The sequence below is a fragment of the Oculina patagonica genome, unplaced genomic scaffold (genome assembly GCF_052425735.1).
Source record: "Oculina patagonica isolate OP01 unplaced genomic scaffold, crgOcupat unplaced871, whole genome shotgun sequence".
In the NCBI taxonomy this organism is placed as follows: domain Eukaryota; kingdom Metazoa; phylum Cnidaria; class Anthozoa; order Scleractinia; family Oculinidae; genus Oculina; species Oculina patagonica.
In genome coordinates, this window is record NW_027558769.1 from 1 (window position 1) to 8,372 (window position 8,372).

General features: G+C 39.3%; 1 pseudogene across 1 annotated transcript; it reads right to left on the reverse strand.

Moving 5' to 3' along the window:
- Positions 1-6: 6 nt before the first annotated feature.
- Positions 7-8,295, reverse strand: LOC144641353 (acid-sensing ion channel 2-like; annotated as a pseudogene). Its single transcript, XR_013568541.1, has 8 exons — positions 8,184-8,295; positions 6,905-7,013; positions 4,774-5,803; positions 3,452-3,599; positions 3,071-3,130; positions 2,358-2,508; positions 892-983; positions 7-770 (listed from the first exon to the last, which is right to left on the reverse strand). The product of XR_013568541.1 is annotated as an acid-sensing ion channel 2-like (transcript).
- Positions 8,296-8,372: the final 77 nt, after the last annotated feature.

The window sequence follows — 8,372 nt, forward strand, 5'->3', positions numbered from 1 at the left end:
GCTGTCAAATAAATCTGGTACAGTCAACTCTCTCTTAACGGACACCTCTATAATACGGACACCTCCATAAGACGGACACCTGGTTATGGTCCCTGCCGTTTTTCAGTCATTTTACTGTAAGAAAACTCTCTATAAGACGGACACCTCTCTAAGACGGACAACGGACACTATGAAACCGCCAACGGACACGCACAAAATGTTTTTTTAAGTGAATAATACTTCAAAACTTGTTATCAACATATAGCATAGTGGGTCAGCGCCTTTAGAATACCAAAATACCGCTAAAACGCATTACTTCTTTTCTTAAACTTGTATATGGGCACCAAAAATTTAGTTTTCTACTTACAGTATTAGCGTTTGTTATTAACAAACAAGTCGAATTTCTGATATTATGTTTGTTCCACTTTATAGGTTTTGCTAACGTAAGCGACTAAAAACAGACGTGTATTCGTTGTGCAAAGCCGTTTAGCTTCATCGTCTCAAAATTACCTCACGTTACCTCGACTCTCTATAAGGCGGACACCTCTCTAAGACGGACAGTTGGGGCCGGTCCCGACGGTGTCCGTCTTAGAGAGAGTTGACTGTAGCTCAGTTAGGATTACTAAGGTTTGTTTTCCGTTAAAATGCTCTGTTTGCCGATGCTGCTAATTAAGTTGGATATTCTTTATGCAATGCACGAACATAAACCAAAGCCACAAGAAGATCGGCAAATTCAAAAACGGTCATCAGACTGCATCCAAGAAAGAGACCCATGTTACCTCCAATCTCACCTGAAAAATCAATTCACGATATAATAAATGCAATGTCCGTTATAAAACTCCAAAAGTTCATTTGTCGTGTAATTCAGAAAACAAAACAACTGAAGCAAGAAAAAAATACGAGAAAAATTACCAAACAGTGCTTCAACTCCAAAAGCCACTTGTTGTTCTTGTAATTCGTAGCTAAGTGTTTTGTAGCCAATCTGAAGAAAGACAGAGTTTTCCCTAGGAGAACAAAAAAGCCATGCTAATGCAAATCGTTTATCGAGGTACTTCTTCAGTACATACGTGTGTAACGCAGTGGTCTATGGTCTATGGATGTTAGGCGCGTTGGAATTTCCGGAGAAATGTTCTGCCTGTGTGCAGGACAGTTTTCTCTTACTGAATGCCAACCTCGTTCGCAGATCATCGATTGTCATCTGAAAGTGCCTTACTCTCTCTATCGAGAAATTTAAATGACAACGATGTAGCATTAGAGTGAATTCGTGTAACCCGTTTTTTAAATGCTAATGAGCCGCATAATATTCTAATGTTTGTGTACAATAAAACAATACACGAGTGATCAGAAAACCTCAAAGCAATCAGTTTAATTGTTTTCCAGAAAATAAACAGGAAGTGTTTCCTGAGGAAACACTTTCCTCCTTCTTTGAACACTTTATAAACCTAAATCGAAATAAAGCGGACGTTTAGTTTGAAACCAAAAAAATAAAGATTATTGGTCTGGCTTAAAACACACAGAATTTAATTTCTTCTCCTTGTTGTTTATCAGAAGACGGCAAACAAATTGCCAAGAACACGTGCACAGCTATTTTCTTTCTCATTAAACCTTTTGTTTGCGAAAAAAAAGTTGATTGCCATTGTTGTTTGCTAGAGCTCCCCAAAATGAATTGCGCGCACAGAATTGTGTTACAGTCAAGTTTAATTTTTGCCTTCTTAACGCGATTTTGAATATAAAATGTTTATCGAAAATCGCCAAACAAATCAAGGCATGACAAATATAAAGTCCTGTTATCTGTTTAGGATTTTCTCCTTCTCTGGGAGAATAGCTTTTTCGGTTTTTACATGTTGGTGAAAGCTTGACGATTTGTTCGTAATTTTCTGTTTTTCTGTACAGCTCATTGGAATATTACACAGCACATTAGCATATATAAAACGGGTTACACGAATTCACTCTTTTCAATGGAAGTAACGATTTCGCGGCCGAGTGAAAGCCGGTAAAGCAACGGCAGTATGGACCACCTTAGTTCGAGCGTAGATTTGACCTTATACTCATGTAAGCATTGTAGTTATCTCCCTAGACTGACTGTTTTCTGTATAAAGGATACAATCGGCAGTGCAATGTTAAACCAACAAGAACTAAGATAAGCAGAAGTGTACTTAATTAAGGGCATAAGCTCGAATCTTGCAGCGCAAGAGCTCGAAAACCCTCATGATATAATTATTTACGAAAAGCTTGTGCCTTTGTCTGATCAACATCTTTCTTATATCCAATTTTACGGAGCCATTTGCTAATATTTCTTTCCACATGCCAGTTTGCTACAGACATTCGTGGTTAACGGTAGTTTCAGCGAGCTCCGCAAAACAATGGTTCGTAGTTACCTCATCTGCTTAAACGAGTTCTCGGTCCAACCTTCAGCTTGCATTACAGCCGCGGATCCTGCATCCGGGAACTTGGAATAATACACCTCGGTTGTGTATCTGATCTCATTACAAGGAACTGGACAGTCACAGTCTGAAATATCTAAGTTACCTAGCGACGTGAAAAGCATTTGTAAGCATGCATATTTGTGTTAAACCCAGAAAAAGGATTGATAGCCATATGTATTAAGGTTAGAATTTCTAGTTGCAAATAGCGCAGCAAGGAAAAAAATTCTCTTTTGCGTTAGCCAATAACCTGAACACACGATTGAAATGTTCATTTCTATTGCATAATCGCAGCCATGCAGGTTACTGCAAAACAGGCGTTTACCAGTTGACAACTTAGTTAATGTAATTTCATCCACAGTGTGTTTACCAAGCAACATGTAACTATCCATTAACTGAAAGCCTTTGATTTCCTTCCATTTGCTGACAAAGTAAGGTGGCTTCGGTATTGACGGTAATCTATCACTTTACACTGGTGTTGAAAGGTCGCCTTATTAGTCCTTGACCGGCTGGACAATCATCTTATAGCAAATGGAATTAGCATAAAAGAAAAAAACACTGACGACAACAACAACCCAGCTGACACGCCTTAACGTCTTAACTAATGTCATCTTTAGACATCATGTACTTATATCACTGCTACAAATTGGAGTATAAGATATTATTACCAGTTTGTTCCATAACGCAGATCTGATCAAATTTGGCACAAGTTCTTATCGAGGTTGTTCCTGTAAAAGAGATGAAAAGGCAAGCAGAAGTCAATAAAAACATTGCAACTGGGCCACGCCCACTTTATAGAAGGGGACGGTATCTGGACATCACCAAGGGATCGCCTCAGGACATCAGGAGAGGGAAGGATATGGCGCAGTGAGAGCAGGTGAAAGCGCTTGCCTCCCACCAATGTGGCCCGGTTTGTTTATTATTTGAATTATTTCATTTCCTGTTGATATTAATGGTGTTGAATTTCTGGCAATGGTGTGTTTGTCGATAAATGCCAAAATGAAGTGGTAGCCACGGTAACAGAAACAGCAAAAGCGAAATTTTCAAACCTGAAAATCCAACAGGACGGCATTTACAGGATTTTATGATGCGTTCAGCGAGGCATTCATAATGGCATCCCGCGGTAGTGTAGGCACTGAACGTCTTCAACTTCTTGTCTTTGCATTTTGACTCGTAAGGATCCTCAAGATTTTTTATCTGTAGAAAAAAACGAAACAAAGGATTACCAGCAGTCAAGCTTAAAGTAAAAAGTATTCAACTAAGAAATCTGGATAACAACAAATTTCAAGGAAAAGAAAAAGAAATGAAACTCTACTTAATAAAGAAAACATAAAGCGCAAAAAGAGACGCAAATATCCCGCGATGCAGTCAACTATCGCCTTGCAGACACCCCGTTATTACGGATACTTGCTATTACAGACAAAATCCAGATCCCCGGCGAAAGCTATAAAGGTTTGACTGGAATTGACTCCCGCTATTACGGACTCTCGCTTTAACGGAATTACGGACACTTTCGTGGTACCAACATAACAGTTTTTATTGTTTTGACTCTCGATAAAGCGGACACCATGAACTTCTCATATAACATGCATAATTACGTATAATTACGTATAATTACATAATTGTTGTTGGCTGTGACGTCACATGACGTCATTAGAGCCGCCATTTTGGATCCACCATCTTGGATTTCACCATTTTTTTAGAAAGTCAGAAAATAACGGTTGCCATGGCAACGTCATATGTCATGGACACATGGTTGACATATCAAAATTTCCGCAAGGGACGAAAAAACAGCTACTGAAAGTTTCAGCCTTGTAAGGTAAACTCTCTTTTCAAAATTTCAAAAAACCTCATGGGTGGCGAAAATATTACACAATCAATTTTGGAGTGTTATATCGCTGCACAGTTTTACTTGTACTTTCGGGACTAAACGAAAGGAGAAGACACGAGCCAAGCGGCCCACACTGTCGGAGCTTATCCCGGTTTCCGTAGCATTAAGCGGCTAGGAATATTTCTACTCCCCCCTGAATGAGATGCTAGTCCATTGCAGGGTTCCCCCAGCATTATGTCGCCGGTACCCATTTATACACCTGGGTGGAGAGAGGCACTATGAGAGTAAAGTATCTTGCCCAAGAACACAACACAAGTGACCGCGGCCGGGGCTCGAGCTAGGACCGCTCGATCCGGAGTCCGGCGCACTAACCATTATGCCACCGCGCCTCCCAGTTGGAATAAACGAAGGTGGTTCATAATTCAGGAAAGGCTCCTAAAAAAGCGTGGTATTTTTTTTCAGTTCAATCAGTAAACAGTATCATCCAGTCCAAAACAACATTCAAACTTATCTTATAATTGCCAGTCGTACTAGACTCACCCTCTGTTGATGTAATGTGATCGAGGCTTGTGTACCTGGTCCAACATTGATCCCGTCCCAAGGAATAAAAAGTCTCCTTGTCGATGAATAATAACACTAAATCCCTCCGACAGTCTTCCAATTGTGTGATCATCAATTTGCGAGTTTAACAAAATATTCAGTCCTCCTCCGGGCCCTGTGAGTTGAGCCTTTTTGATGCTGTCTGGTCCGCCAAGCCCCGCGTTAAAAGTATGGCACACTCCCCAATCTGTCACGAAAGGCGTAAAATCCGATGCACCACATGGGTCATCCAGTGTTGCATCAAAAATACACAATCCAGATTCCAGCATTTCTTCGACTCCTTGGCTGTACTTTTCGTAAAACGTTTTGGTATCGAAAAAGATTCCAGAGTTTTGCTGAGCAGCAATCAGGCTGAGAAGGTACGGAGTTGTACAGTTTGGATCGATCTTCCCGCTATCAAGCAGAAAGAATGGTAAACAACAACAAACCATGGCTGCTCCACAAGGCTTCCCGTCACGAACAGACTCCGTGGCTGTACAGACGCTGTCGTTGAGACCGTATTTGACAAAACTTTCATCTCCGTCCAAGGCGTACATCTTTTTCTTGCTTACGAGATTTTGTGGACAAATGGTGACGGCTGGGAATTCAAGGCTACTGACATACTTTTGGGTGATAACTGTGTTTATAGGGTGAGCGTAGTATTTCTTTAATGACTTCTGTGCAGTGAATAAGAAATAAGCAGTGAATGCCAACAGAACGAGCAACCAGCCAATCCTCGCCCAGAGAGGGCGTCTCCAAAAGACATAACGGATTCCATGCAGAGAAGTATTACTGACGAAACTTTTCCACATTTCATATTTGGTGGGTAAAGCTGCATTGGTCGCTTCATCATCAGCGTTGTTGTCTCCTTTGGGCTTGATCGGTGTTATTAAATCGAGCTCTATGTCACTCTTTGTCACCTGGTCTGGAAAATAAAGTTCCTTTTCAGGCACAGTACCTGGTAAATAATGGTCCTCAAAAGTCATTTTGCCTAGGAAAAGAAAGTCTTTTGAATCCTATGAAGATCCCAGAGTAAAAAAAGATCATTTCGAATCATAGGGTAAATTTTTTTGGGACAATCCAAATCGGGATCCATATCAAGTTCAATGATCCAAGATCAGTTGGATCATGGTGCATCAAAGGAACCGATAAATCCACTCTGGCAAAGGATTCATCGGTTTCTTTGATGAACCAAAATCCGACTTATCTTGGATCATTGGTCCTCATCCAGATAATCCCAAATAAAAGTTACACACCGAGTACCTGGAAAAGAATGGTCCTCTCAAGTAAAATGTTAACTTATAGTAGGAGGCCAATTTGACAAGTTCCGACAATTGCATTGTCAACTCCGCCTCCCTCACTTCGTAAAACAGAAAACATCAAATAGTACGTTGTCAAAAAATGTCAAAAATTAATCTAAACGATTTTTTATGCGACAATTTTTATGTGAAAAATATATTTGTTGAGAAGCTGGCGTGCAGCTTTTATGTGTCAAAAATGAAAATTGTCACATAGGAAAATTGCTCGTGTAGACGACTCGTCACATACAATTTGACAAATATTGCGTCGCAAATGTGGTGCCCAATCTCCAATCACCCACAGGTTACTGCGTGCGTGTATCTCTGTGCGTATTCTTCTGTCCAAGGTCATTAATGACGCGCTAAAGTTTGAACTGCCGACAAATAATTGTTGTGTCGTCTATACACGATCATATATATTTGTCAGATAAAAATTGTCACGTAAAATTGTACTCGCGATTTGTATTTTGACTCGCCCTTCGGGTTCGCCAAAATACTGCATGGTTCGTAAAAATATACAACGATACTACACACAAAAGTGTCTAAGATATATGTATTTTTACTCCTCCCTGGATGGGATGCTTGTCCATCGCAGGGTTACCCTAGCTCAGCAGTAAATTCGCCGGTAACCATTGATACACCTGGCTGGAAGAGGCACTATGAGAGTAAAGCGTCTTGCCCAAGAACACAATGAAATGCCCAGACCAGGACACGAACCTGGACCGCTTTATTCGGAGCACTAACCACTTTGCCACCGCGCTTCTCACAATACGCGCCATAGTATGTTATTTTACCTGAATTCACTTTGGCCATAGTTCTTGCTTCCGATTCACTCCAGTTTGGGAAAAAAATCTCAAATCGTACGGACTTACATGCGGTACAGTTCTCCTGGTTTAACGAAATCTGCAACACACAAAAGGGATTATGTATAGGACTAATTGTGCCCATGTAGAACGTTTGTAATTCAGGAAAAATCTGCAAATGACCAGTCTGTCGTTACTTCGAATGTTAAATGCAATGTATATTTGTCGGTTTTATGCCTTTTTTCTTGTTGAATTTTGAGTTTTTTTATTTATTAAAATCTGCATGCTTTGGTGATGAATCAGGCTATTGGCCAGCCGCGTTAATATGCAATTCCGGAAATGTTCATTGCATTATATTTATTATTATCATTTCGCTTATTCTAATTATTTTTGGGATTCGTCACGTTAAACACCATAACACGATTCCTTATCTCATGCAATTTAAATGGTATACAGTATGCTCGTGCATGCTTAATTTGAAATGTTATTTTAAAAATAAAAATAAAACGCTTTTTACTTTTGTGCAAAAAGGATCCCATTAATAGAGCAAAGTGAATTATTTTACAGGAACCTATAGTTGAGGCAGGCACCGTTACGGAAATGGCGTAAATTGCAAAGATTGTATTTCAAAGTTAATATTTTAGTATCACCTTTTCAAGCGTCATTCATACTTCAGAGATTCGAAGGCAGCTGATATGTCAAACAACAACATCTAGCCACGTTAATATTGACATTTCATGCTCGTTTTTCATTTGTTCCTTGGTCGTAATATTAATTGATTTTTAAATACGACGTAAAATTGTTAATTACATTTTAATCATGCAGTCTTGAGACACTTGTTAAGGCTTAGAAAAGATCATATTCTAAATTTAAATCGTTCTTTTTTCCTAAAATAATATCTTGCGTGTTGTTACCCTGATTATATAGTTGTTTCAGATAAATGTTCCCTCGTTATTTACAAGCCGATTTATGATGGTTTGAATTCGACCAACCGCAGCTTTAGCGACAACAACACTCATTATCCACCGACACAAACAACACAAACTGTACTAGTTCACATCAAACCCACCTCGCATTTGAATCAGTGCAATTGTTATAATCGACCTTACTTGAATGAAAAAAAGTGCAAGTTATTTCAAATCAATTTTTCTTTGATGAGATTGAACAAACCAGGTGGATCAAGCAAAACTATTATTTAGCATAATCACTGTTTTGAATGCAACACGCAACACACAAACACAAATGAAATCAGCCTCATTTCGGTACTTACCTTAATCGGTTACCCATACGAACGAATGATGTTGCATTGCAAAATGTTGCAGCTTATTGTTTTTTTAGTCTGTTTTCGTTGTGTTCATACAGTTAAGCCCTCCAGCTTTAAATTCCTTATATTCTGACGACGTTACTAATTTGAGTTTAACTATATTATTTTTCTACGTGACGTGAATACGTCAATAAT